At 54.4% G+C, this 20,455-nt stretch overlaps 49 non-coding genes across 49 annotated transcripts; 10 read left to right on the plus strand and 39 right to left on the minus strand.

Annotated features, from left to right (window-relative positions):
- Positions 1–318: 318 nt before the first annotated feature.
- Positions 319–390, plus strand: Trnag-ucc (transfer RNA glycine (anticodon UCC)). Its single transcript has one exon. It is a non-coding gene; the product is annotated as a tRNA-Gly (tRNA).
- A 587-nt stretch (positions 391–977) lies between these two features.
- Trnai-aau (transfer RNA isoleucine (anticodon AAU)) lies at positions 978–1,051 on the minus strand. The gene has a single exon. It is a non-coding gene; the product is annotated as a tRNA-Ile (tRNA).
- Positions 1,052–1,249: 198 nt separating this feature from the next.
- Trnae-uuc (transfer RNA glutamic acid (anticodon UUC)) lies at positions 1,250–1,321 on the minus strand. Its single transcript has one exon. It is a non-coding gene; the product is annotated as a tRNA-Glu (tRNA).
- A 281-nt stretch (positions 1,322–1,602) lies between these two features.
- On the minus strand, positions 1,603–1,675 carry Trnam-cau (transfer RNA methionine (anticodon CAU)). The gene has a single exon. It is a non-coding gene; the product is annotated as a tRNA-Met (tRNA).
- Positions 1,676–1,968: 293 nt separating this feature from the next.
- Trnag-gcc (transfer RNA glycine (anticodon GCC)) lies at positions 1,969–2,039 on the minus strand. Its single transcript has one exon. It is a non-coding gene; the product is annotated as a tRNA-Gly (tRNA).
- A 341-nt stretch (positions 2,040–2,380) lies between these two features.
- Positions 2,381–2,452, plus strand: Trnag-ucc (transfer RNA glycine (anticodon UCC)). The gene has a single exon. It is a non-coding gene; the product is annotated as a tRNA-Gly (tRNA).
- Positions 2,453–3,039: 587 nt separating this feature from the next.
- Positions 3,040–3,113, minus strand: Trnai-aau (transfer RNA isoleucine (anticodon AAU)). Its single transcript has one exon. It is a non-coding gene; the product is annotated as a tRNA-Ile (tRNA).
- Positions 3,114–3,311: 198 nt separating this feature from the next.
- On the minus strand, positions 3,312–3,383 carry Trnae-uuc (transfer RNA glutamic acid (anticodon UUC)). Its single transcript has one exon. It is a non-coding gene; the product is annotated as a tRNA-Glu (tRNA).
- Positions 3,384–3,664: 281 nt separating this feature from the next.
- Trnam-cau (transfer RNA methionine (anticodon CAU)) lies at positions 3,665–3,737 on the minus strand. The gene has a single exon. It is a non-coding gene; the product is annotated as a tRNA-Met (tRNA).
- A 293-nt stretch (positions 3,738–4,030) lies between these two features.
- On the minus strand, positions 4,031–4,101 carry Trnag-gcc (transfer RNA glycine (anticodon GCC)). Its single transcript has one exon. It is a non-coding gene; the product is annotated as a tRNA-Gly (tRNA).
- Positions 4,102–4,442: 341 nt separating this feature from the next.
- Trnag-ucc (transfer RNA glycine (anticodon UCC)) lies at positions 4,443–4,514 on the plus strand. Its single transcript has one exon. It is a non-coding gene; the product is annotated as a tRNA-Gly (tRNA).
- A 591-nt stretch (positions 4,515–5,105) lies between these two features.
- On the minus strand, positions 5,106–5,179 carry Trnai-aau (transfer RNA isoleucine (anticodon AAU)). The gene has a single exon. It is a non-coding gene; the product is annotated as a tRNA-Ile (tRNA).
- Positions 5,180–5,377: 198 nt separating this feature from the next.
- Positions 5,378–5,449, minus strand: Trnae-uuc (transfer RNA glutamic acid (anticodon UUC)). The gene has a single exon. It is a non-coding gene; the product is annotated as a tRNA-Glu (tRNA).
- Positions 5,450–5,730: 281 nt separating this feature from the next.
- Positions 5,731–5,803, minus strand: Trnam-cau (transfer RNA methionine (anticodon CAU)). Its single transcript has one exon. It is a non-coding gene; the product is annotated as a tRNA-Met (tRNA).
- A 293-nt stretch (positions 5,804–6,096) lies between these two features.
- Positions 6,097–6,167, minus strand: Trnag-gcc (transfer RNA glycine (anticodon GCC)). Its single transcript has one exon. It is a non-coding gene; the product is annotated as a tRNA-Gly (tRNA).
- A 341-nt stretch (positions 6,168–6,508) lies between these two features.
- Positions 6,509–6,580, plus strand: Trnag-ucc (transfer RNA glycine (anticodon UCC)). Its single transcript has one exon. It is a non-coding gene; the product is annotated as a tRNA-Gly (tRNA).
- Positions 6,581–7,171: 591 nt separating this feature from the next.
- On the minus strand, positions 7,172–7,245 carry Trnai-aau (transfer RNA isoleucine (anticodon AAU)). The gene has a single exon. It is a non-coding gene; the product is annotated as a tRNA-Ile (tRNA).
- A 198-nt stretch (positions 7,246–7,443) lies between these two features.
- On the minus strand, positions 7,444–7,515 carry Trnae-uuc (transfer RNA glutamic acid (anticodon UUC)). Its single transcript has one exon. It is a non-coding gene; the product is annotated as a tRNA-Glu (tRNA).
- A 281-nt stretch (positions 7,516–7,796) lies between these two features.
- On the minus strand, positions 7,797–7,869 carry Trnam-cau (transfer RNA methionine (anticodon CAU)). The gene has a single exon. It is a non-coding gene; the product is annotated as a tRNA-Met (tRNA).
- A 293-nt stretch (positions 7,870–8,162) lies between these two features.
- On the minus strand, positions 8,163–8,233 carry Trnag-gcc (transfer RNA glycine (anticodon GCC)). Its single transcript has one exon. It is a non-coding gene; the product is annotated as a tRNA-Gly (tRNA).
- Positions 8,234–8,574: 341 nt separating this feature from the next.
- On the plus strand, positions 8,575–8,646 carry Trnag-ucc (transfer RNA glycine (anticodon UCC)). Its single transcript has one exon. It is a non-coding gene; the product is annotated as a tRNA-Gly (tRNA).
- A 591-nt stretch (positions 8,647–9,237) lies between these two features.
- Trnai-aau (transfer RNA isoleucine (anticodon AAU)) lies at positions 9,238–9,311 on the minus strand. The gene has a single exon. It is a non-coding gene; the product is annotated as a tRNA-Ile (tRNA).
- Positions 9,312–9,509: 198 nt separating this feature from the next.
- Positions 9,510–9,581, minus strand: Trnae-uuc (transfer RNA glutamic acid (anticodon UUC)). The gene has a single exon. It is a non-coding gene; the product is annotated as a tRNA-Glu (tRNA).
- A 281-nt stretch (positions 9,582–9,862) lies between these two features.
- On the minus strand, positions 9,863–9,935 carry Trnam-cau (transfer RNA methionine (anticodon CAU)). Its single transcript has one exon. It is a non-coding gene; the product is annotated as a tRNA-Met (tRNA).
- Positions 9,936–10,228: 293 nt separating this feature from the next.
- On the minus strand, positions 10,229–10,299 carry Trnag-gcc (transfer RNA glycine (anticodon GCC)). The gene has a single exon. It is a non-coding gene; the product is annotated as a tRNA-Gly (tRNA).
- A 341-nt stretch (positions 10,300–10,640) lies between these two features.
- Trnag-ucc (transfer RNA glycine (anticodon UCC)) lies at positions 10,641–10,712 on the plus strand. The gene has a single exon. It is a non-coding gene; the product is annotated as a tRNA-Gly (tRNA).
- Positions 10,713–11,298: 586 nt separating this feature from the next.
- Trnai-aau (transfer RNA isoleucine (anticodon AAU)) lies at positions 11,299–11,372 on the minus strand. The gene has a single exon. It is a non-coding gene; the product is annotated as a tRNA-Ile (tRNA).
- Positions 11,373–11,570: 198 nt separating this feature from the next.
- Positions 11,571–11,642, minus strand: Trnae-uuc (transfer RNA glutamic acid (anticodon UUC)). Its single transcript has one exon. It is a non-coding gene; the product is annotated as a tRNA-Glu (tRNA).
- A 281-nt stretch (positions 11,643–11,923) lies between these two features.
- Positions 11,924–11,996, minus strand: Trnam-cau (transfer RNA methionine (anticodon CAU)). Its single transcript has one exon. It is a non-coding gene; the product is annotated as a tRNA-Met (tRNA).
- A 293-nt stretch (positions 11,997–12,289) lies between these two features.
- Positions 12,290–12,360, minus strand: Trnag-gcc (transfer RNA glycine (anticodon GCC)). Its single transcript has one exon. It is a non-coding gene; the product is annotated as a tRNA-Gly (tRNA).
- Positions 12,361–12,701: 341 nt separating this feature from the next.
- Trnag-ucc (transfer RNA glycine (anticodon UCC)) lies at positions 12,702–12,773 on the plus strand. Its single transcript has one exon. It is a non-coding gene; the product is annotated as a tRNA-Gly (tRNA).
- A 587-nt stretch (positions 12,774–13,360) lies between these two features.
- Trnai-aau (transfer RNA isoleucine (anticodon AAU)) lies at positions 13,361–13,434 on the minus strand. Its single transcript has one exon. It is a non-coding gene; the product is annotated as a tRNA-Ile (tRNA).
- Positions 13,435–13,632: 198 nt separating this feature from the next.
- Positions 13,633–13,704, minus strand: Trnae-uuc (transfer RNA glutamic acid (anticodon UUC)). Its single transcript has one exon. It is a non-coding gene; the product is annotated as a tRNA-Glu (tRNA).
- A 281-nt stretch (positions 13,705–13,985) lies between these two features.
- Trnam-cau (transfer RNA methionine (anticodon CAU)) lies at positions 13,986–14,058 on the minus strand. Its single transcript has one exon. It is a non-coding gene; the product is annotated as a tRNA-Met (tRNA).
- Positions 14,059–14,351: 293 nt separating this feature from the next.
- Trnag-gcc (transfer RNA glycine (anticodon GCC)) lies at positions 14,352–14,422 on the minus strand. The gene has a single exon. It is a non-coding gene; the product is annotated as a tRNA-Gly (tRNA).
- Positions 14,423–14,763: 341 nt separating this feature from the next.
- On the plus strand, positions 14,764–14,835 carry Trnag-ucc (transfer RNA glycine (anticodon UCC)). Its single transcript has one exon. It is a non-coding gene; the product is annotated as a tRNA-Gly (tRNA).
- A 591-nt stretch (positions 14,836–15,426) lies between these two features.
- On the minus strand, positions 15,427–15,500 carry Trnai-aau (transfer RNA isoleucine (anticodon AAU)). The gene has a single exon. It is a non-coding gene; the product is annotated as a tRNA-Ile (tRNA).
- Positions 15,501–15,698: 198 nt separating this feature from the next.
- Trnae-uuc (transfer RNA glutamic acid (anticodon UUC)) lies at positions 15,699–15,770 on the minus strand. Its single transcript has one exon. It is a non-coding gene; the product is annotated as a tRNA-Glu (tRNA).
- A 281-nt stretch (positions 15,771–16,051) lies between these two features.
- Positions 16,052–16,124, minus strand: Trnam-cau (transfer RNA methionine (anticodon CAU)). The gene has a single exon. It is a non-coding gene; the product is annotated as a tRNA-Met (tRNA).
- Positions 16,125–16,417: 293 nt separating this feature from the next.
- Positions 16,418–16,488, minus strand: Trnag-gcc (transfer RNA glycine (anticodon GCC)). The gene has a single exon. It is a non-coding gene; the product is annotated as a tRNA-Gly (tRNA).
- Positions 16,489–16,829: 341 nt separating this feature from the next.
- Positions 16,830–16,901, plus strand: Trnag-ucc (transfer RNA glycine (anticodon UCC)). Its single transcript has one exon. It is a non-coding gene; the product is annotated as a tRNA-Gly (tRNA).
- A 591-nt stretch (positions 16,902–17,492) lies between these two features.
- Trnai-aau (transfer RNA isoleucine (anticodon AAU)) lies at positions 17,493–17,566 on the minus strand. Its single transcript has one exon. It is a non-coding gene; the product is annotated as a tRNA-Ile (tRNA).
- A 198-nt stretch (positions 17,567–17,764) lies between these two features.
- Positions 17,765–17,836, minus strand: Trnae-uuc (transfer RNA glutamic acid (anticodon UUC)). Its single transcript has one exon. It is a non-coding gene; the product is annotated as a tRNA-Glu (tRNA).
- Positions 17,837–18,117: 281 nt separating this feature from the next.
- On the minus strand, positions 18,118–18,190 carry Trnam-cau (transfer RNA methionine (anticodon CAU)). Its single transcript has one exon. It is a non-coding gene; the product is annotated as a tRNA-Met (tRNA).
- Positions 18,191–18,483: 293 nt separating this feature from the next.
- Positions 18,484–18,554, minus strand: Trnag-gcc (transfer RNA glycine (anticodon GCC)). Its single transcript has one exon. It is a non-coding gene; the product is annotated as a tRNA-Gly (tRNA).
- A 341-nt stretch (positions 18,555–18,895) lies between these two features.
- Positions 18,896–18,967, plus strand: Trnag-ucc (transfer RNA glycine (anticodon UCC)). Its single transcript has one exon. It is a non-coding gene; the product is annotated as a tRNA-Gly (tRNA).
- Positions 18,968–19,558: 591 nt separating this feature from the next.
- On the minus strand, positions 19,559–19,632 carry Trnai-aau (transfer RNA isoleucine (anticodon AAU)). The gene has a single exon. It is a non-coding gene; the product is annotated as a tRNA-Ile (tRNA).
- A 198-nt stretch (positions 19,633–19,830) lies between these two features.
- Trnae-uuc (transfer RNA glutamic acid (anticodon UUC)) lies at positions 19,831–19,902 on the minus strand. Its single transcript has one exon. It is a non-coding gene; the product is annotated as a tRNA-Glu (tRNA).
- A 281-nt stretch (positions 19,903–20,183) lies between these two features.
- Positions 20,184–20,256, minus strand: Trnam-cau (transfer RNA methionine (anticodon CAU)). Its single transcript has one exon. It is a non-coding gene; the product is annotated as a tRNA-Met (tRNA).
- Positions 20,257–20,455: the final 199 nt, after the last annotated feature.

The raw sequence follows: 20,455 nt of genomic DNA on the forward strand, positions 1-20,455 counted from the left end.
TGCTTCCCGAGCAGATGTCTCAAGGGAAAGTGGGACTGCCGTCAAGCGCCGTAGCATTCTGTGGAGAAGATGCTGCAGACGCTGAATCCTGCACTGCACTGCTTAAAGATGCCGCCAGAACGCGGTCCTCTGCGTACTCTTGCGTCGCCGGCGCCGACTCTTGCCAAAGGATGCGAAATGTGCGCGGATACGCTGTCCGAATGCGTCTGGATGTGCTCCCCTAGCCTGCCTCGAAATGCGCCTGCCGGGTACGATCACCTTCGGCCGCTGCCGACAGGCGGGAAGCCGACTCAGCGCGGTGGCGGGGCGCTCGCTTGTGCGGTCGTGGTGTAATGGTCAGCATAGTTGCCTTCCAAGCAGTTGATCCGGGTTCGATTCCCGGCCACCGCAGCAGGCTTTTAATTTCGCGTATGAGTACTTTTGCCACGCGCTCTTAAACTATTGTTTTTTCGCCCTCTTACTCGCTGCATACCAGCCCTTAGTGTGTCTCGACTTGTCTCGACTTTGCTCAGCTGACGCGAGAGCTGACGCTCTCAAATCGGCCTATATCAAAACGACAAGCACGAGAAACGACTGAGAGAGGTAAGGAGAGGCGAGGCGAGGCGATGGACACACAGCACGCCCCCCTTCATTTCACGGTGGCGTCTCCCTGGCCGAATCGGGCTGTAGCTCCGAAAACAAAGGAGAAACAAAAATAGGAAGTAAAACTGCCAATAGTGCCCTGTGTTCCCATGCGCTCACCCGCCCAAGTACTGACAAGGGCCAAAGTTGTTACGCATCGGCAATCGGACATTTTCTTTCATTTTCTCTAACCAGTGTATTCAAGATATTATGGCCATTGCCGAGTGAATGCTGTAGTGCTTCCCGACGAGTCGGGTTCGGATCCTCTGTCAACTTCCACGCAGGGTGATGATCATTTGGTCATCACACTCGCCAGCTGAAATCGGCGCTGCCTTTTCGCAGTAGTAAAAGAGAAGTGGCCCGTGGGGGGATCGAACCCACGACCTTCGCGTTATTAGCACGACGCTCTAACCAACTGAGCTAACGGGCCTCGGCAGATGCAGTTGCTCAGCCCTACGCTGGAATCAGGTGGCATGAAGCCATACACCATTCCTATGGTCGTCGTGTGTCTGCTTCCCTAGTCTATATTCTGCTGACGGTCACGAAACAGTAGCTATATTGCGAGCAGGACGGGAAACGGCCGCTCGGACAGCTCAAACTTGTCACGATTCGTGTGGAAAAAATTCCGTTCCGGTACCGGGAATCGAACCCGGGCCTCCTGGGTGAAAGCCAGGTATCCTAGCCACTAGACCACACCGGATGCGGCCGTTTCATTCGACCGTTCGTACGGTCGCTTGTCGCATTGTCGCTCTCTTTGCGAGCATCTTTGCACATACTGACTGGCAAGGCGCGAACCTCAAACGTCGCAGAGCAATGCTTTTGGCTTCATGCTCTGCTGGGAGAAGAGGAATAGGGAAGCTGTATGTAGCAATAACAGGAAGTAAACATTTTCCCGCTGAAGCGTTGAAACGTTGTGGATAACAAACAAGAAATAAGTTGGCGCCCTAGCAACAGCACCACCTTCAGTCACAGAAAATTAGATGCCGCGGGTGAGGATCGAACTCACGACCTTAAGATTATGAGACTTACGCGCTGCCTACTGCGCTACCGAGGCAGGCGATCGTTAGACCTTCTGGAATCTTGGTAAGTATCGAATACAAGTGGTAGAGAGTCTGCACTCCCTGGCTCATTTTTTCTGTTGCTACACGTGCATTCACGGCGCGGCAGGCAACTTGCGATGCTAGGCCGACGCCAGTATGTACAATAGCACGCAGGAGTCCAAACGAGCAGTCGTCCGCGCTGCATGATTGGTTCTTTCCATACGGAATCCCGCGGTTCATTCTCATGGCTCACGCAGTTCGAGTGCGAAAGACACGCAGCACCCCTACCGGAGAAAAAACAAAATGATGCATCGGCCGGGAATCGAACCCGGGCCGCCCGCGTGGCAGGCGAGCATTCTACCACTGAACCACCGATGCTCGGGCCAGCGGTACCTTCACGCTGCTTCCCGAGCAGATGTCTCAAGGGAAAGTGGGACTGCCGTCAAGCGCCGTAGCATTCTGTGGAGAAGATGCTGCAGACGCTGAATCCTGCACTGCACTGCTTAAAGATGCCGCCAGAACGCGGTCCTCTGCGTACTCTTGCGTCGCCGGCGCCGACTCTTGCCAAAGGATGCGAAATGTGCGCGGATACGCTGTCCGAATGCGTCTGGATGTGCTCCCCTAGCCTGCCTCGAAATGCGCCTGCCGGGTACGATCACCTTCGGCCGCTGCCGACAGGCGGGAAGCCGACTCAGCGCGGTGGCGGGGCGCTCGCTTGTGCGGTCGTGGTGTAATGGTCAGCATAGTTGCCTTCCAAGCAGTTGATCCGGGTTCGATTCCCGGCCACCGCAGCAGGCTTTTAATTTCGCGTATGAGTACTTTTGCCACGCGCTCTTAAACTATTGTTTTTTCGCCCTCTTACTCGCTGCATACCAGCCCTTAGTGTGTCTCGACTTGTCTCGACTTTGCTCAGCTGACGCGAGAGCTGACGCTCTCAAATCGGCCTATATCAAAACGACAAGCACGAGAAACGACTGAGAGAGGTAAGGAGAGGCGAGGCGAGGCGATGGACACACAGCACGCCCCCCTTCATTTCACGGTGGCGTCTCCCTGGCCGAATCGGGCTGTAGCTCCGAAAACAAAGGAGAAACAAAAATAGGAAGTAAAACTGCCAATAGTGCCCTGTGTTCCCATGCGCTCACCCGCCCAAGTACTGACAAGGGCCAAAGTTGTTACGCATCGGCAATCGGACATTTTCTTTCATTTTCTCTAACCAGTGTATTCAAGATATTATGGCCATTGCCGAGTGAATGCTGTAGTGCTTCCCGACGAGTCGGGTTCGGATCCTCTGTCAACTTCCACGCAGGGTGATGATCATTTGGTCATCACACTCGCCAGCTGAAATCGGCGCTGCCTTTTCGCAGTAGTAAAAGAGAAGTGGCCCGTGGGGGGATCGAACCCACGACCTTCGCGTTATTAGCACGACGCTCTAACCAACTGAGCTAACGGGCCTCGGCAGATGCAGTTGCTCAGCCCTACGCTGGAATCAGGTGGCATGAAGCCATACACCATTCCTATGGTCGTCGTGTGTCTGCTTCCCTAGTCTATATTCTGCTGACGGTCACGAAACAGTAGCTATATTGCGAGCAGGACGGGAAACGGCCGCTCGGACAGCTCAAACTTGTCACGATTCGTGTGGAAAAAATTCCGTTCCGGTACCGGGAATCGAACCCGGGCCTCCTGGGTGAAAGCCAGGTATCCTAGCCACTAGACCACACCGGATGCGGCCGTTTCATTCGACCGTTCGTACGGTCGCTTGTCGCATTGTCGCTCTCTTTGCGAGCATCTTTGCACATACTGACTGGCAAGGCGCGAACCTCAAACGTCGCAGAGCAATGCTTTTGGCTTCATGCTCTGCTGGGAGAAGAGGAATAGGGAAGCTGTATGTAGCAATAACAGGAAGTAAACATTTTCCCGCTGAAGCGTTGAAACGTTGTGGATAACAAACAAGAAATAAGTTGGCGCCCTAGCAACAGCACCACCTTCAGTCACAGAAAATTAGATGCCGCGGGTGAGGATCGAACTCACGACCTTAAGATTATGAGACTTACGCGCTGCCTACTGCGCTACCGAGGCAGGCGATAGTTAGACCTTCTGGAATCTTGGTAAGTATCGAATACAAGTGGTAGAGAGTCTGCACTCCCTGGCTCATTTTTTCTGTTGCTACACGTGCATTCACGGCGCGGCAGGCAACTTGCGATGCTAGGCCGACGCCAGTATGTACAATAGCACGCAGGAGTCCAAACGAGCAGTCGTCCGCGCTGCATGATTGGTTCTTTCCATACGGAATCCCGCGGTTCATTCTCATGGCTCACGCAGTTCGAGTGCGAAAGACACGCAGCACCCCTACCGGAGAAAAAACAAAATGATGCATCGGCCGGGAATCGAACCCGGGCCGCCCGCGTGGCAGGCGAGCATTCTACCACTGAACCACCGATGCTCGGGCCAGCGGTACCTTCACGCTGCTTCCCGAGCAGATGTCTCAAGGGAAAGTGGGACTGCCGTCAAGCGCCGTAGCATTCTGTGGAGAAGATGCTGCAGACGCTGAATCCTGCACTGCACTGCTTAAAGATGCCGCCAGAACGCGGTCCTCTGCGTACTCTTGCGTCGCCGGCGCCGACTCTTGCCAAAGGATGCGAAATGTGCGCGGATACGCTGTCCGAATGCGTCTGGATGTGCTCCCCTAGCCTGCCTCGAAATGCGCCTGCCGGGTACGATCACCTTCGGCCGCTGCCGACAGGCGGGAAGCCGACTCAGCGCGGTGGCGGGGCGCTCGCTTGTGCGGTCGTGGTGTAATGGTCAGCATAGTTGCCTTCCAAGCAGTTGATCCGGGTTCGATTCCCGGCCACCGCAGCAGGCTTTTAATTTCGCGTATGAGTACTTTTGCCACGCGCTCTTAAACTATTGTTTTTTCGCCCTCTTACTCGCTGCATACCAGCCCTTAGTGTGTCTCGACTTGTCTCGACTTTGCTCAGCTGACGCGAGAGCTGACGCTCTCAAATCGGCCTATATCAAAACGACAAGCACGAGAAACGACTGAGAGAGGTAAGGAGAGGCGAGGCGAGGCGAGGCGACGGACACACAGCACGCCCCCTTCATTTCACGGTGGCGTCTCCCTGGCCGAATCGGGCTGTAGCTCCGAAAACAAAGGAGAAACAAAAATAGGAAGTAAAACTGCCAATAGTGCCCTGTGTTCCCATGCGCTCACCCGCCCAAGTACTGACAAGGGCCAAAGTTGTTACGCATCGGCAATCGGACATTTTCTTTCATTTTCTCTAACCAGTGTATTCAAGATATTATGGCCATTGCCGAGTGAATGCTGTAGTGCTTCCCGACGAGTCGGGTTCGGATCCTCTGTCAACTTCCACGCAGGGTGATGATCATTTGGTCATCACACTCGCCAGCTGAAATCGGCGCTGCCTTTTCGCAGTAGTAAAAGAGAAGTGGCCCGTGGGGGGATCGAACCCACGACCTTCGCGTTATTAGCACGACGCTCTAACCAACTGAGCTAACGGGCCTCGGCAGATGCAGTTGCTCAGCCCTACGCTGGAATCAGGTGGCATGAAGCCATACACCATTCCTATGGTCGTCGTGTGTCTGCTTCCCTAGTCTATATTCTGCTGACGGTCACGAAACAGTAGCTATATTGCGAGCAGGACGGGAAACGGCCGCTCGGACAGCTCAAACTTGTCACGATTCGTGTGGAAAAAATTCCGTTCCGGTACCGGGAATCGAACCCGGGCCTCCTGGGTGAAAGCCAGGTATCCTAGCCACTAGACCACACCGGATGCGGCCGTTTCATTCGACCGTTCGTACGGTCGCTTGTCGCATTGTCGCTCTCTTTGCGAGCATCTTTGCACATACTGACTGGCAAGGCGCGCACCTCAAACGTCGCAGAGCAATGCTTTTGGCTTCATGCTGTGCTGGGAGAAGAGGAATAGGGAAGCTGTATGTAGCAATAACAGGAAGTAAACATTTTCCCGCTGAAGCGTTGAAACGTTGTGGATAACAAACAAGAAATAAGTTGGCGCCCTAGCAACAGCACCACCTTCAGTCACAGAAAATTAGATGCCCCGGGTGAGGATCGAACTCACGACCTTAAGATTATGAGACTTACGCGCTGCCTACTGCGCTACCGAGGCAGGCGATCGTTAGACCTTCTGGAATCTTGGTAAGTATCGAATACAAGTGGTAGAGAGTCTGCACTCCCTGGCTCATTTTTTCTGTTGCTACACGTGCATTCACGGCGCGGCAGGCAACTTGCGATGCTAGGCCGACGCCAGTATGTACAATAGCACGCAGGAGTCCAAACGAGCAGTCGTCCGCGCTGCATGATTGGTTCTTTCCATACGGAATCCCGCGGTTCATTCTCATGGCTCACGCAGTTCGAGTGCGAAAGACACGCAGCACCCCTACCGGAGAAAAAACAAAATGATGCATCGGCCGGGAATCGAACCCGGGCCGCCCGCGTGGCAGGCGAGCATTCTACCACTGAACCACCGATGCTCGGGCCAGCGGTACCTTCACGCTGCTTCCCGAGCAGATGTCTCAAGGGAAAGTGGGACTGCCGTCAAGCGCCGTAGCATTCTGTGGAGAAGATGCTGCAGACGCTGAATCCTGCACTGCACTGCTTAAAGATGCCGCCAGAACGCGGTCCTCTGCGTACTCTTGCGTCGCCGGCGCCGACTCTTGCCAAAGGATGCGAAATGTGCGCGGATACGCTGTCCGAATGCGTCTGGATGTGCTCCCCTAGCCTGCCTCGAAATGCGCCTGCCGGGTACGATCACCTTCGGCCGCTGCCGACAGGCGGGAAGCCGACTCAGCGCGGTGGCGGGGCGCTCGCTTGTGCGGTCGTGGTGTAATGGTCAGCATAGTTGCCTTCCAAGCAGTTGATCCGGGTTCGATTCCCGGCCACCGCAGCAGGCTTTTAATTTCGCGTATGAGTACTTTTGCCACGCGCTCTTAAACTATTGTTTTTTCGCCCTCTTACTCGCTGCATACCAGCCCTTAGTGTGTCTCGACTTGTCTCGACTTTGCTCAGCTGACGCGAGAGCTGACGCTCTCAAATCGGCCTATATCAAAACGACAAGCACGAGAAACGACTGAGAGAGGTAAGGAGAGGCGAGGCGAGGCGAGGCGATGGACACACAGCACGCCCCCTTCATTTCACGGTGGCGTCTCCCTGGCCGAATCGGGCTGTAGCTCCGAAAACAAAGGAGAAACAAAAATAGGAAGTAAAACTGCCAATAGTGCCCTGTGTTCCCATGCGCTCACCCGCCCAAGTACTGACAAGGGCCAAAGTTGTTACGCATCGGCAATCGGACATTTTCTTTCATTTTCTCTAACCAGTGTATTCAAGATATTATGGCCATTGCCGAGTGAATGCTGTAGTGCTTCCCGACGAGTCGGGTTCGGATCCTCTGTCAACTTCCACGCAGGGTGATGATCATTTGGTCATCACACTCGCCAGCTGAAATCGGCGCTGCCTTTTCGCAGTAGTAAAAGAGAAGTGGCCCGTGGGGGGATCGAACCCACGACCTTCGCGTTATTAGCACGACGCTCTAACCAACTGAGCTAACGGGCCTCGGCAGATGCAGTTGCTCAGCCCTACGCTGGAATCAGGTGGCATGAAGCCATACACCATTCCTATGGTCGTCGTGTGTCTGCTTCCCTAGTCTATATTCTGCTGACGGTCACGAAACAGTAGCTATATTGCGAGCAGGACGGGAAACGGCCGCTCGGACAGCTCAAACTTGTCACGATTCGTGTGGAAAAAATTCCGTTCCGGTACCGGGAATCGAACCCGGGCCTCCTGGGTGAAAGCCAGGTATCCTAGCCACTAGACCACACCGGATGCGGCCGTTTCATTCGACCGTTCGTACGGTCGCTTGTCGCATTGTCGCTCTCTTTGCGAGCATCTTTGCACATACTGACTGGCAAGGCGCGCACCTCAAACGTCGCAGAGCAATGCTTTTGGCTTCATGCTCTGCTGGGAGAAGAGGAATAGGGAAGCTGTATGTAGCAATAACAGGAAGTAAACATTTTCCCGCTGAAGCGTTGAAACGTTGTGGATAACAAACAAGAAATAAGTTGGCGCCCTAGCAACAGCACCACCTTCAGTCACAGAAAATTAGATGCCGCGGGTGAGGATCGAACTCACGACCTTAAGATTATGAGACTTACGCGCTGCCTACTGCGCTACCGAGGCAGGCGATCGTTAGACCTTCTGGAATCTTGGTAAGTATCGAATACAAGTGGTAGAGAGTCTGCACTCCCTGGCTCATTTTTTCTGTTGCTACACGTGCATTCACGGCGCGGCAGGCAACTTGCGATGCTAGGCCGACGCCAGTATGTACAATAGCACGCAGGAGTCCAAACGAGCAGTCGTCCGCGCTGCATGATTGGTTCTTTCCATACGGAATCCCGCGGTTCATTCTCATGGCTCACGCAGTTCGAGTGCGAAAGACACGCAGCACCCCTACCGGAGAAAAAACAAAATGATGCATCGGCCGGGAATCGAACCCGGGCCGCCCGCGTGGCAGGCGAGCATTCTACCACTGAACCACCGATGCTCGGGCCAGCGGTACCTTCACGCTGCTTCCCGAGCAGATGTCTCAAGGGAAAGTGGGACTGCCGTCAAGCGCCGTAGCATTCTGTGGAGAAGATGCTGCAGACGCTGAATCCTGCACTGCACTGCTTAAAGATGCCGCCAGAACGCGGTCCTCTGCGTACTCTTGCGTCGCCGGCGCCGACTCTTGCCAAAGGATGCGAAATGTGCGCGGATACGCTGTCCGAATGCGTCTGGATGTGCTCCCCTAGCCTGCCTCGAAATGCGCCTGCCGGGTACGATCACCTTCGGCCGCTGCCGACAGGCGGGAAGCCGACTCAGCGCGGTGGCGGGGCGCTCGCTTGTGCGGTCGTGGTGTAATGGTCAGCATAGTTGCCTTCCAAGCAGTTGATCCGGGTTCGATTCCCGGCCACCGCAGCAGGCTTTTAATTTCGCGTATGAGTACTTTTGCCACGCGCTCTTAAACTATTGTTTTTTCGCCCTCTTACTCGCTGCATACCAGCCCTTAGTGTGTCTCGACTTGTCTCGACTTTGCTCAGCTGACGCGAGAGCTGACGCTCTCAAATCGGCCTATATCAAAACGACAAGCACGAGAAACGACTGAGAGAGGTAAGGAGAGGCGAGGCGAGGCGAGGCGATGGACACACAGCACGCCCCCTTCATTTCACGGTGGCGTCTCCCTGGCCGAATCGGGCTGTAGCTCCGAAAACAAAGGAGAAACAAAAATAGGAAGTAAAACTGCCAATAGTGCCCTGTGTTCCCATGCGCTCACCCGCCCAAGTACTGACAAGGGCCAAAGTTGTTACGCATCGGCAATCGGACATTTTCTTTCATTTTCTCTAACCAGTGTATTCAAGATATTATGGCCATTGCCGAGTGAATGCTGTAGTGCTTCCCGACGAGTCGGGTTCGGATCCTCTGTCAACTTCCACGCAGGGTGATGATCATTTGGTCATCACACTCGCCAGCTGAAATCGGCGCTGCCTTTTCGCAGTAGTAAAAGAGAAGTGGCCCGTGGGGGGATCGAACCCACGACCTTCGCGTTATTAGCACGACGCTCTAACCAACTGAGCTAACGGGCCTCGGCAGATGCAGTTGCTCAGCCCTACGCTGGAATCAGGTGGCATGAAGCCATACACCATTCCTATGGTCGTCGTGTGTCTGCTTCCCTAGTCTATATTCTGCTGACGGTCACGAAACAGTAGCTATATTGCGAGCAGGACGGGAAACGGCCGCTCGGACAGCTCAAACTTGTCACGATTCGTGTGGAAAAAATTCCGTTCCGGTACCGGGAATCGAACCCGGGCCTCCTGGGTGAAAGCCAGGTATCCTAGCCACTAGACCACACCGGATGCGGCCGTTTCATTCGACCGTTCGTACGGTCGCTTGTCGCATTGTCGCTCTCTTTGCGAGCATCTTTGCACATACTGACTGGCAAGGCGCGCACCTCCAACGTCGCAGAGCAATGCTTTTGGCTTCATGCTCTGCTGGGAGAAGAGGAATAGGGAAGCTGTATGTAGCAATAACAGGAAGTAAACATTTTCCCGCTGAAGCGTTGAAACGTTGTGGATAACAAACAAGAAATAAGTTGGCGCCCTAGCAACAGCACCACCTTCAGTCACAGAAAATTAGATGCCGCGGGTGAGGATCGAACTCACGACCTTAAGATTATGAGACTTACGCGCTGCCTACTGCGCTACCGAGGCAGGCGATCGTTAGACCTTCTGGAATCTTGGTAAGTATCGAATACAAGTGGTAGAGAGTCTGCACTCCCTGGCTCATTTTTTCTGTTGCTACACGTGCATTCACGGCGCGGCAGGCAACTTGCGATGCTAGGCCGACGCCAGTATGTACAATAGCACGCAGGAGTCCAAACGAGCAGTCGTCCGCGCTGCATGATTGGTTCTTTCCATACGGAATCCCGCGGTTCATTCTCATGGCTCACGCAGTTCGAGTGCGAAAGACACGCAGCACCCCTACCGGAGAAAAAACAAAATGATGCATCGGCCGGGAATCGAACCCGGGCCGCCCGCGTGGCAGGCGAGCATTCTACCACTGAACCACCGATGCTCGGGCCAGCGGTACCTTCACGCTGCTTCCCGAGCAGATGTCTCAAGGGAAAGTGGGACTGCCGTCAAGCGCCGTAGCATTCTGTGGAGAAGATGCTGCAGACGCTGAATCCTGCACTGCACTGCTTAAAGATGCCGCCAGAACGCGGTCCTCTGCGTACTCTTGCGTCGCCGGCGCCGACTCTTGCCAAAGGATGCGAAATGTGCGCGGATACGCTGTCCGAATGCGTCTGGATGTGCTCCCCTAGCCTGCCTCGAAATGCGCCTGCCGGGTACGATCACCTTCGGCCGCTGCCGACAGGCGGGAAGCCGACTCAGCGCGGTGGCGGGGCGCTCGCTTGTGCGGTCGTGGTGTAATGGTCAGCATAGTTGCCTTCCAAGCAGTTGATCCGGGTTCGATTCCCGGCCACCGCAGCAGGCTTTTAATTTCGCGTATGAGTACTTTTGCCACGCGCTCTTAAACTATTGTTTTTTCGCCCTCTTACTCGCTGCATACCAGCCCTTAGTGTGTCTCGACTTGTCTCGACTTTGCTCAGCTGACGCGAGAGCTGACGCTCTCAAATCGGCCTATATCAAAACGACAAGCACGAGAAACGACTGAGAGAGGTAAGGAGAGGCGAGGCGAGGCGATGGACACACAGCACGCCCCCTTCATTTCACGGTGGCGTCTCCCTGGCCGAATCGGGCTGTAGCTCCGAAAACAAAGGAGAAACAAAAATAGGAAGTAAAACTGCCAATAGTGCCCTGTGTTCCCATGCGCTCACCCGCCCAAGTACTGACAAGGGCCAAAGTTGTTACGCATCGGCAATCGGACATTTTCTTTCATTTTCTCTAACCAGTGTATTCAAGATATTATGGCCATTGCCGAGTGAATGCTGTAGTGCTTCCCGACGAGTCGGGTTCGGATCCTCTGTCAACTTCCACGCAGGGTGATGATCATTTGGTCATCACACTCGCCAGCTGAAATCGGCGCTGCCTTTTCGCAGTAGTAAAAGAGAAGTGGCCCGTGGGGGGATCGAACCCACGACCTTCACGTTATTAGCACGACGCTCTAACCAACTGAGCTAACGGGCCTCGGCAGATGCAGTTGCTCAGCCCTACGCTGGAATCAGGTGGCATGAAGCCATACACCATTCCTATGGTCGTCGTGTGTCTGCTTCCCTAGTCTATATTCTGCTGACGGTCACGAAACAGTAGCTATATTGCGAGCAGGACGGGAAACGGCCGCTCGGACAGCTCAAACTTGTCACGATTCGTGTGGAAAAAATTCCGTTCCGGTACCGGGAATCGAACCCGGGCCTCCTGGGTGAAAGCCAGGTATCCTAGCCACTAGACCACACCGGATGCGGCCGTTTCATTCGACCGTTCGTACGGTCGCTTGTCGCATTGTCGCTCTCTTTGCGAGCATCTTTGCACATACTGACTGGCAAGGCGCGCACCTCAAACGTCGCAGAGCAATGCTTTTGGCTTCATGCTGTGCTGGGAGAAGAGGAATAGGGAAGCTGTATGTAGCAATAACAGGAAGTAAACATTTTCCCGCTGAAGCGTTGAAACGTTGTGGATAACAAACAAGAAATAAGTTGGCGCCCTAGCAACAGCACCACCTTCAGTCACAGAAAATTAGATGCCCCGGGTGAGGATCGAACTCACGACCTTAAGATCATGAGACTTACGCGCTGCCTACTGCGCTACCGAGGCAGGCGATCGTTAGACCTTCTGGAATCTTGGTAAGTATCGAATACAAGTGGTAGAGAGTCTGCACTCCCTGGCTCATTTTTTCTGTTGCTACACGTGCATTCACGGCGCGGCAGGCAACTTGCGATGCTAGGCCGACGCCAGTATGTACAATAGCACGCAGGAGTCCAAACGAGCAGTCGTCCGCGCTGCATGATTGGTTCTTTCCATACGGAATCCCGCGGTTCATTCTCATGGCTCACGCAGTTCGAGTGCGAAAGACACGCAGCACCCCTACCGGAGAAAAAACAAAATGATGCATCGGCCGGGAATCGAACCCGGGCCGCCCGCGTGGCAGGCGAGCATTCTACCACTGAACCACCGATGCTCGGGCCAGCGGTACCTTCACGCTGCTTCCCGAGCAGATGTCTCAAGGGAAAGTGGGACTGCCGTCAAGCGCCGTAGCATTCTGTGGAGAAGATGCTGCAGACGCTGAATCCTGCACTGCACTGCTTAAAGATGCCGCCAGAACGCGGTCCTCTGCGTACTCTTGCGTCGCCGGCGCCGACTCTTGCCAAAGGATGCGAAATGTGCGCGGATACGCTGTCCGAATGCGTCTGGATGTGCTCCCCTAGCCTGCCTCGAAATGCGCCTGCCGGGTACGATCACCTTCGGCCGCTGCCGACAGGCGGGAAGCCGACTCAGCGCGGTGGCGGGGCGCTCGCTTGTGCGGTCGTGGTGTAATGGTCAGCATAGTTGCCTTCCAAGCAGTTGATCCGGGTTCGATTCCCGGCCACCGCAGCAGGCTTTTAATTTCGCGTATGAGTACTTTTGCCACGCGCTCTTAAACTATTGTTTTTTCGCCCTCTTACTCGCTGCATACCAGCCCTTAGTGTGTCTCGACTTGTCTCGACTTTGCTCAGCTGACGCGAGAGCTGACGCTCTCAAATCGGCCTATATCAAAACGACAAGCACGAGAAACGACTGAGAGAGGTAAGGAGAGGCGAGGCGAGGCGATGGACACACAGCACGCCCCCCTTCATTTCACGGTGGCGTCTCCCTGGCCGAATCGGGCTGTAGCTCCGAAAACAAAGGAGAAACAAAAATAGGAAGTAAAACTGCCAATAGTGCCCTGTGTTCCCATGCGCTCACCCGCCCAAGTACTGACAAGGGCCAAAGTTGTTACGCATCGGCAATCGGACATTTTCTTTCATTTTCTCTAACCAGTGTATTCAAGATATTATGGCCATTGCCGAGTGAATGCTGTAGTGCTTCCCGACGAGTCGGGTTCGGATCCTCTGTCAACTTCCACGCAGGGTGATGATCATTTGGTCATCACACTCGCCAGCTGAAATCGGCGCTGCCTTTTCGCAGTAGTAAAAGAGAAGTGGCCCGTGGGGGGATCGAACCCACGACCTTCGCGTTATTAGCACGACGCTCTAACCAACTGAGCTAACGGGCCTCGGCAGATGCAGTTGCTCAGCCCTACGCTGGAATCAGGTGGCATGAAGCCATACACCATTCCTATGGTCGTCGTGTGTCTGCTTCCCTAGTCTATATTCTGCTGACGGTCACGAAACAGTAGCTATATTGCGAGCAGGACGGCAAACGGCCGCTCGGACAGCTCAAACTTGTCACGATTCGTGTGGAAAAAATTCCGTTCCGGTACCGGGAATCGAACCCGGGCCTCCTGGGTGAAAGCCAGGTATCCTAGCCACTAGACCACACCGGATGCGGCCGTTTCATTCGACCGTTCGTACGGTCGCTTGTCGCATTGTCGCTCTCTTTGCGAGCATCTTTGCACATACTGACTGGCAAGGCGCGCACCTCAAACGTCGCAGAGCAATGCTTTTGGCTTCATGCTCTGCTGGGAGAAGAGGAATAGGGAAGCTGTATGTAGCAATAACAGGAAGTAAACATTTTCCCGCTGAAGCGTTGAAACGTTGTGGATAACAAACAAGAAATAAGTTGGCGCCCTAGCAACAGCACCACCTTCAGTCACAGAAAATTAGATGCCGCGGGTGAGGATCGAACTCACGACCTTAAGATTATGAGACTTACGCGCTGCCTACTGCGCTACCGAGGCAGGCGATCGTTAGACCTTCTGGAATCTTGGTAAGTATCGAATACAAGTGGTAGAGAGTCTGCACTCCCTGGCTCATTTTTTCTGTTGCTACACGTGCATTCACGGCGCGGCAGGCAACTTGCGATGCTAGGCCGACGCCAGTATGTACAATAGCACGCAGGAGTCCAAACGAGCAGTCGTCCGCGCTGCATGATTGGTTCTTTCCATACGGAATCCCGCGGTTCATTCTCATGGCTCACGCAGTTCGAGTGCGAAAGACACGCAGCACCCCTACCGGAGAAAAAACAAAATGATGCATCGGCCGGGAATCGAACCCGGGCCGCCCGCGTGGCAGGCGAGCATTCTACCACTGAACCACCGATGCTCGGGCCAGCGGTACCTTCACGCTGCTTCCCGAGCAGATGTCTCAAGGGAAAGTGGGACTGCCGTCAAGCGCCGTAGCATTCTGTGGAGAAGATGCTGCAGACGCTGAATCCTGCACTGCACTGCTTAAAGATGCCGCCAGAACGCGGTCCTCTGCGTACTCTTGCGTCGCCGGCGCCGACTCTTGCCAAAGGATGCGAAATGTGCGCGGATACGCTGTCCGAATGCGTCTGGATGTGCTCCCCTAGCCTGCCTCGAAATGCGCCTGCCGGGTACGATCACCTTCGGCCGCTGCCGACAGGCGGGAAGCCGACTCAGCGCGGTGGCGGGGCGCTCGCTTGTGCGGTCGTGGTGTAATGGTCAGCATAGTTGCCTTCCAAGCAGTTGATCCGGGTTCGATTCCCGGCCACCGCAGCAGGCTTTTAATTTCGCGTATGAGTACTTTTGCCACGCGCTCTTAAACTATTGTTTTTTCGCCCTCTTACTCGCTGCATACCAGCCCTTAGTGTGTCTCGACTTGTCTCGACTTTGCTCAGCTGACGCGAGAGCTGACGCTCTCAAATCGGCCTATATCAAAACGACAAGCACGAGAAACGACTGAGAGAGGTAAGGAGAGGCGAGGCGAGGCGAGGCGATGGACACACAGCACGCCCCCTTCATTTCACGGTGGCGTCTCCCTGGCCGAATCGGGCTGTAGCTCCGAAAACAAAGGAGAAACAAAAATAGGAAGTAAAACTGCCAATAGTGCCCTGTGTTCCCATGCGCTCACCCGCCCAAGTACTGACAAGGGCCAAAGTTGTTACGCATCGGCAATCGGACATTTTCTTTCATTTTCTCTAACCAGTGTATTCAAGATATTATGGCCATTGCCGAGTGAATGCTGTAGTGCTTCCCGACGAGTCGGGTTCGGATCCTCTGTCAACTTCCACGCAGGGTGATGATCATTTGGTCATCACACTCGCCAGCTGAAATCGGCGCTGCCTTTTCGCAGTAGTAAAAGAGAAGTGGCCCGTGGGGGGATCGAACCCACGACCTTCGCGTTATTAGCACGACGCTCTAACCAACTGAGCTAACGGGCCTCGGCAGATGCAGTTGCTCAGCCCTACGCTGGAATCAGGTGGCATGAAGCCATACACCATTCCTATGGTCGTCGTGTGTCTGCTTCCCTAGTCTATATTCTGCTGACGGTCACGAAACAGTAGCTATATTGCGAGCAGGACGGGAAACGGCCGCTCGGACAGCTCAAACTTGTCACGATTCGTGTGGAAAAAATTCCGTTCCGGTACCGGGAATCGAACCCGGGCCTCCTGGGTGAAAGCCAGGTATCCTAGCCACTAGACCACACCGGATGCGGCCGTTTCATTCGACCGTTCGTACGGTCGCTTGTCGCATTGTCGCTCTCTTTGCGAGCATCTTTGCACATACTGACTGGCAAGGCGCGCACCTCCAACGTCGCAGAGCAATGCTTTTGGCTTCATGCTCTGCTGGGAGAAGAGGAATAGGGAAGCTGTATGTAGCAATAACAGGAAGTAAACATTTTCCCGCTGAAGCGTTGAAACGTTGTGGATAACAAACAAGAAATAAGTTGGCGCCCTAGCAACAGCACCACCTTCAGTCACAGAAAATTAGATGCCGCGGGTGAGGATCGAACTCACGACCTTAAGATTATGAGACTTACGCGCTGCCTACTGCGCTACCGAGGCAGGCGATCGTTAGACCTTCTGGAATCTTGGTAAGTATCGAATACAAGTGGTAGAGAGTCTGCACTCCCTGGCTCATTTTTTCTGTTGCTACACGTGCATTCACGGCGCGGCAGGCAACTTGCGATGCTAGGCCGACGCCAGTATGTACAATAGCACGCAGGAGTCCAAACGAGCAGTCGTCCGCGCTGCATGATTGGTTCTTTCCATACGGAATCCCGCGGTTCATTCTCATGGCTCACGCAGTTCGAGTGCGAAAGACACGCAGCACCCCTACCGGAGAAAAAACAAAATGATGCATCGGCCGGGAATCGAACCCGGGCCGCCCGCGTGGCAGGCGAGCATTCTACCACTGAACCACCGATGCTCGGGCCAGCGGTACCTTCACGCTGCTTCCCGAGCAGATGTCTCAAGGGAAAGTGGGACTGCCGTCAAGCGCCGTAGCATTCTGTGGAGATGATGCTGCAGACGCTGAATCCTGCACTGCACTGCTTAAAGATGCCGCCAGAACGCGGTCCTCTGCGTACTCTTGCGTCGCCGGCGCCGACTCTTGCCAAAGGATGCGAAATGTGCGCGGATACGCTGTCCGAATGCGTCTGGATGTGCTCCCCTAGCCTGCCTCGAAATGCGCCTGCCGGGTACGATCACCTTCGGCCGCTGCCGACAGGCGGGAAGCCGACTCAGCGCGGTGGCGGGGCGCTCGCTTGTGCGGTCGTGGTGTAATGGTCAGCATAGTTGCCTTCCAAGCAGTTGATCCGGGTTCGATTCCCGGCCACCGCAGCAGGCTTTTAATTTCGCGTATGAGTACTTTTGCCACGCGCTCTTAAACTATTGTTTTTTCGCCCTCTTACTCGCTGCATACCAGCCCTTAGTGTGTCTCGACTTGTCTCGACTTTGCTCAGCTGACGCGAGAGCTGACGCTCTCAAATCGGCCTATATCAAAACGACAAGCACGAGAAACGACTGAGAGAGGTAAGGAGAGGCGAGGCGAGGCGAGGCGATGGACACACAGCACGCCCCCTTCATTTCACGGTGGCGTCTCCCTGGCCGAATCGGGCTGTAGCTCCGAAAACAAAGGAGAAACAAAAATAGGAAGTAAAACTGCCAATAGTGCCCTGTGTTCCCATGCGCTCACCCGCCCAAGTACTGACAAGGGCCAAAGTTGTTACGCATCGGCAATCGGACATTTTCTTTCATTTTCTCTAACCAGTGTATTCAAGATATTATGGCCATTGCCGAGTGAATGCTGTAGTGCTTCCCGACGAGTCGGGTTCGGATCCTCTGTCAACTTCCACGCAGGGTGATGATCATTTGGTCATCACACTCGCCAGCTGAAATCGGCGCTGCCTTTTCGCAGTAGTAAAAGAGAAGTGGCCCGTGGGGGGATCGAACCCACGACCTTCGCGTTATTAGCACGACGCTCTAACCAACTGAGCTAACGGGCCTCGGCAGATGCAGTTGCTCAGCCCTACGCTGGAATCAGGTGGCATGAAGCCATACACCATTCCTATGGTCGTCGTGTGTCTGCTTCCCTAGTCTATATTCTGCTGACGGTCACGAAACAGTAGCTATATTGCGAGCAGGACGGGAAACGGCCGCTCGGACAGCTCAAACTTGTCACGATTCGTGTGGAAAAAATTCCGTTCCGGTACCGGGAATCGAACCCGGGCCTCCTGGGTGAAAGCCAGGTATCCTAGCCACTAGACCACACCGGATGCGGCCGTTTCATTCGACCGTTCGTACGGTCGCTTGTCGCATTGTCGCTCTCTTTGCGAGCATCTTTGCACATACTGACTGGCAAGGCGCGCACCTCAAACGTCGCAGAGCAATGCTTTTGGCTTCATGCTGTGCTGGGAGAAGAGGAATAGGGAAGCTGTATGTAGCAATAACAGGAAGTAAACATTTTCCCGCTGAAGCGTTGAAACGTTGTGGATAACAAACAAGAAATAAGTTGGCGCCCTAGCAACAGCACCACCTTCAGTCACAGAAAATTAGATGCCCCGGGTGAGGATCGAACTCACGACCTTAAGATCATGAGACTTACGCGCTGCCTACTGCGCTACCGAGGCAGGCGATCGTTAGACCTTCTGGAATCTTGGTAAGTATCGAATACAAGTGGTAGAGAGTCTGCACTCCCTGGCTCATTTTTTCTGTTGCTACACGTGCATTCACGGCGCGGCAGGCAACTTGCGATGCTAGGCCGACGCCAGTATGTACAATAGCACGCAGGAGTCCAAACGAGCAGTCGTCCGCGCTGCATGATTGGTTCTTTCCATACGGAATCCCGCGGTTCATTCTCATGGCTCACGCAGTTCGAGTGCGAAAGACACGCAGCACCCCTACCGGAGAAAAAACAAAATGATGCATCGGCCGGGAATCGAACCCGGGCCGCCCGCGTGGCAGGCGAGCATTCTACCACTGAACCACCGATGCTCGGGCCAGCGGTACCTTCACGCTGCTTCCCGAGCAGATGTCTCAAGGGAAAGTGGGACTGCCGTCAAGCGCCGTAGCATTCTGTGGAGAAGATGCTGCAGACGCTGAATCCTGCACTGCACTGCTTAAAGATGCCGCCAGAACGCGGTCCTCTGCGTACTCTTGCGTCGCCGGCGCCGACTCTTGCCAAAGGATGCGAAATGTGCGCGGATACGCTGTCCGAATGCGTCTGGATGTGCTCCCCTAGCCTGCCTCGAAATGCGCCTGCCGGGTACGATCACCTTCGGCCGCTGCCGACAGGCGGGAAGCCGACTCAGCGCGGTGGCGGGGCGCTCGCTTGTGCGGTCGTGGTGTAATGGTCAGCATAGTTGCCTTCCAAGCAGTTGATCCGGGTTCGATTCCCGGCCACCGCAGCAGGCTTTTAATTTCGCGTATGAGTACTTTTGCCACGCGCTCTTAAACTATTGTTTTTTCGCCCTCTTACTCGCTGCATACCAGCCCTTAGTGTGTCTCGACTTGTCTCGACTTTGCTCAGCTGACGCGAGAGCTGACGCTCTCAAATCGGCCTATATCAAAACGACAAGCACGAGAAACGACTGAGAGAGGTAAGGAGAGGCGAGGCGAGGCGAGGCGATGGACACACAGCACGCCCCCTTCATTTCACGGTGGCGTCTCCCTGGCCGAATCGGGCTGTAGCTCCGAAAACAAAGGAGAAACAAAAATAGGAAGTAAAACTGCCAATAGTGCCCTGTGTTCCCATGCGCTCACCCGCCCAAGTACTGACAAGGGCCAAAGTTGTTACGCATCGGCAATCGGACATTTTCTTTCATTTTCTCTAACCAGTGTATTCAAGATATTATGGCCATTGCCGAGTGAATGCTGTAGTGCTTCCCGACGAGTCGGGTTCGGATCCTCTGTCAACTTCCACGCAGGGTGATGATCATTTGGTCATCACACTCGCCAGCTGAAATCGGCGCTGCCTTTTCGCAGTAGTAAAAGAGAAGTGGCCCGTGGGGGGATCGAACCCACGACCTTCGCGTTATTAGCACGACGCTCTAACCAACTGAGCTAACGGGCCTCGGCAGATGCAGTTGCTCAGCCCTACGCTGGAATCAGGTGGCATGAAGCCATACACCATTCCTATGGTCGTCGTGTGTCTGCTTCCCTAGTCTATATTCTGCTGACGGTCACGAAACAGTAGCTATATTGCGAGCAGGACGGGAAACGGCCGCTCGGACAGCTCAAACTTGTCACGATTCGTGTGGAAAAAATTCCGTTCCGGTACCGGGAATCGAACCCGGGCCTCCTGGGTGAAAGCCAGGTATCCTAGCCACTAGACCACACCGGATGCGGCCGTTTCATTCGACCGTTCGTACGGTCGCTTGTCGCATTGTCGCTCTCTTTGCGAGCATCTTTGCACATACTGACTGGCAAGGCGCGCACCTCCAACGTCGCAGAGCAATGCTTTTGGCTTCATGCTCTGCTGGGAGAAGAGGAATAGGGAAGCTGTATGTAGCAATAACAGGAAGTAAACATTTTCCCGCTGAAGCGTTGAAACGTTGTGGATAACAAACAAGAAATAAGTTGGCGCCCTAGCAACAGCACCACCTTCAGTCACAGAAAATTAGATGCCGCGGGTGAGGATCGAACTCACGACCTTAAGATTATGAGACTTACGCGCTGCCTACTGCGCTACCGAGGCAGGCGATCGTTAGACCTTCTGGAATCTTGGTAAGTATCGAATACAAGTGGTAGAGAGTCTGCACTCCCTGGCTCATTTTTTCTGTTGCTACACGTGCATTCACGGCGCGGCAGGCAACTTGCGATGCTAGGCCGACGCCAGTATGTACAATAGCACGCAGGAGTCCAAACGAGCAGTCGTCCGCGCTGCATGATTGGTT

Source organism: Schistocerca serialis, chromosome 2 (assembly GCF_023864345.2).
Source record: "Schistocerca serialis cubense isolate TAMUIC-IGC-003099 chromosome 2, iqSchSeri2.2, whole genome shotgun sequence".
Classification (NCBI taxonomy): domain Eukaryota; kingdom Metazoa; phylum Arthropoda; class Insecta; order Orthoptera; family Acrididae; genus Schistocerca; species Schistocerca serialis.